Genomic DNA, 3581 nt, shown 5'->3' on the forward strand with positions numbered 1-3581 from the left:
AATATAAAGAAAAATAAATAATAAGTAAATATATAATATAAGTAAATACGCAATTTAAAAATGGAAAATTACATTAAGATTTAAAAATATATCTTAAAATTTAAAATATAGATATTACGTAAATAAAAAGTATAACAAATGGAAATATACAATTTAAAGAAAATGGAAAATGTACATTAAGATTTAAACATCTATCTTAAAATGTAAAATAGAGATATTAAGTAAATAAAAAGTACAAGAATTGGAAATACATATACAGGAAAAGAAATAATAAGTAAATAATGTAAATATATAATATATGAATCATATATATAATAATAAGTAAATACATAATTTTTTTTAAAAAATGGAAAAAGTTCATTAAGCATTAAACATCGATCTTAAATATATAACGCAATATTATCATTGATATAAAAGCAAAAAATTTAGAATAAATAAATATACAAAATAAGAAAGATAAACAGTAAGTAAATATACAATATTAAAAAAAAGAAAAACTAAATTAAGCATATATATGAAAAATGTATAGTTCAATAAATAATAGGCAAATATACAACATAAAAATATTAGTGCTTTTAATTTTTAATTTTTAATCTTGCTTTCAGTTGCTGCTACACCTTCAAATGTTTAGTGCTTTCAATGGAAAATAGTAGATTTTAGGAATTGATCATCTGATTAATGATCCAGTTTTGGGTTCTTGGTGTAGCAGAAACGATGCATCAACTCACCCCGGAGATTAATGGGGTTGATAAGAAGACACTTTGTGAAGCAAAAGTGTGGGTGAATTCAAGGTTGAACTTCAAGGAGTTGCAGGAGTTCAAGTCTGTCGGTGATGATGCCTCTATCACTACTTCTCCTATCTTGGCTACAAATAATGTATGACTACAAACAATATATATGTGTATATGTATGCAAGACGTTGATCAATTGAAAACTTTGATCAAGAAAATTTGCTTTTGTAAGGACATATGAGCATGAATGAGACGGAGGGAAATTCTATGAGATGATCCAGTACACTACTTTGCTGATCATGCTGTCAAGTGCATCCAAAAGAGATCTAAATCTCTGTTACTTTATGAACTTCAATAGGTTGTGCATGCTAACGCTGAGGTATGGATACATGAACAAATTAACGATTTTGAATTGCTAGAATGTATGGCCTATTTGGCGGTCCTGTACCTAACATACTTTTGCAGTCTTTTGCCACTTCAGGTTTGAGAAAACTTCCTGAATTCATATTTTGTTTCAACAGACCGTAAAATTTGAGGTTTACCGAGCTTCCGTAGATGACATCAGGACTATATGCTTTGGAGATGTGTGCGGATTTTTTGAGCTGTGAAACATGACTATATAGTGGAGTTTATTATATGATTTCAAACTTCATAAAAAAATTTTGCATTTTTCCTAAATATATGGTAAACTTAGTAAACATTGGAATTTTCCAAGAACTCTTTGATGTAATAACAGATGTCTTATTACTGGCTGTAAAGCTGCCTTTAGCGTGGCCTTCCTTCCCAGCTCATGGAAAAGAGTTAACAGAGGTTTTGAGTAATATTCAGGATTGGAAGCTGGAAGGGGTAACAAGGGAGTCTAATGTCCCTGCTTTCAAGTTGGCAAGTAGAGTAACTCAGGAACATCGATTTCAATCTTATGGATCTTGGGGAGATCCAGTATGGTTGCGTAGAATTCTTGAAGAGGAACAGAAACGGTGTTACCTTCCTGGTAATTGTTAGGGAAGAGGGGTTAGTTTTGTTTTATGAGACTGTTTCCTTGGTAGTGCAGAGATGGGCTCTTTAGGCTCTGTTTTTGCCTCAGTGTTTCTATGCTTTTGTTTTTGGTTTTGGACGTGTTTGTGTTTGTTTCTATTCTGGACCTTTACGTTCTATGCAATGATACCTCAGAGTTAAAAAAAAAAAACAGATGTCATCTTATTGCTAATTTTCTTTAACAAAATATATTGGTGTTCTCATTTTTTGTAAAATTTATACTACTATTACCAAGAACTTTACAACTATTTATATAACTATTGTACGATGAGGTTAAAAAAATCAATAATATATCATTTCAATGCAACTAAAAAGAACAATTTAAATCAACTGAAACAACTTAAAATTGAAAAATTGAAAAAAAAATATAATAGATAAAATTAAAACAAATGAAAACAATATATAACAATTAAAATAATAAAACAATTCACACATATAAAAAGTATTTCATCTTATCATTCTTTTAGATATCACACAGATGAAATACTTTATAAATTTGGGTAGGATTTTTATTTTGATGCATATATATGAAGTACAAGTAATGTGTATGAACATGAGATTGAAGCAAGAGCCTTCGTAAAACGGCTGAAGTAAAAATATGCTTCATAGATTCTAAGGCAAATTTAGTTATTCAGTTTAACAAAGAATTCGCTTTAAAAACTTGAGAGAATAATCGTTCTAAGTACAATCAGAATATTAATAAATACAAATGAAATGCAGTGATAATATATAGTAAATTGTTAATATATATAAATCAATAACATATAATGAGGTCAATGCTTAAAATTATATTCTAAAACTAACAGTATCATTTTGTTCCCCAAAGCTTAGTTATTTATTTGGATAACATAGTTTATTTTGATTTTTAATATAATAACATATACAAAATTCGCACAAACATTTATCTTTCCAATTAGAAACAATTAGAATTTGGTTTTGTATTGCATACCCATTTAACTTTTTTAATAATAATTTAGTCATACCTCTTTAGGATCATATAAATCATCAGATTTAATAAAACTTTATAAAATAAAACAAAACTTAATTTAATAAATAAACATACAAAATAAAAGGTTTGCGTTTTCTGTGTTAAATCTAATCGATTAAAGTTTTCAAAAAATTACATTCTACTTGCTTACAAAATAAAATTAGAACAAATATCAGAAACAAAATAAAACAGTTACATTTTATGAATTATTTTAATAGTGAAATAAGTGTATAACTAATAAAAACAGGTGAAATTTACTATAGGAAAATAGTGAAAATTAATGTTACATATAATTGAGAATAAATTAAACATTTATAAAATTTTCACAGAATTAGTTTTGCCCTTACACTACAAGAAAACAACGGTATTCTGACGGACATTCCGACGGAAAATGAAATCCTCGGAATATCCCGAGGAATTTCCGAGGATATTCCGAGTGAACACAAAATTTGGTTTCCTCGGAATTTCCTCGGAATATACCGACGGAATTCCGAGGAATTATTAATCCGTCGGAATATTCTTATGGAATACCGAGGAAAAACGTATTCCTCGGAAAAAACCGATGAATTCCGAGGATATATTATAGCCGTTAGAGAGCCGTTGGAGAATTTTAAAAACAGGCGAGCCGGTTGATGATCTCGCCCTAATGAAGAGGGCGTATACCAACAAGAAGACTGGCCAGATTGATGACGGTCTTGTGAGGGAAGTGGTCACCCTGGTCCAAACTCAGGTGCAAGACGAAGTGTCTCAGCTTCAAACCGAGGATGACGCTTCGACAGCTTCGACCAATCAGCTTTAAGTTTAATTGATTTATTTCTTGATTTAAA

The 3581-nt window shown here is 29.3% G+C and overlaps 1 long non-coding RNA gene across 1 annotated transcript; it reads left to right on the forward strand.

Annotated features, from left to right (window-relative positions):
- The first annotated feature begins 671 nt into the window (after positions 1-671).
- On the forward strand, positions 672-1368 carry LOC106339529. The gene is made up of 2 exons (XR_001269176.1): positions 672-1110; positions 1197-1368. It is a non-coding gene; the product is annotated as an uncharacterized LOC106339529 (long non-coding RNA).
- The last annotated feature ends 2213 nt before the right edge of the window (positions 1369-3581 follow it).

Source organism: Brassica oleracea, chromosome C4, assembly GCF_000695525.1.
Source record: "Brassica oleracea var. oleracea cultivar TO1000 chromosome C4, BOL, whole genome shotgun sequence".
NCBI classification, from domain to species: Eukaryota; Viridiplantae; Streptophyta; class Magnoliopsida; order Brassicales; family Brassicaceae; genus Brassica; species Brassica oleracea.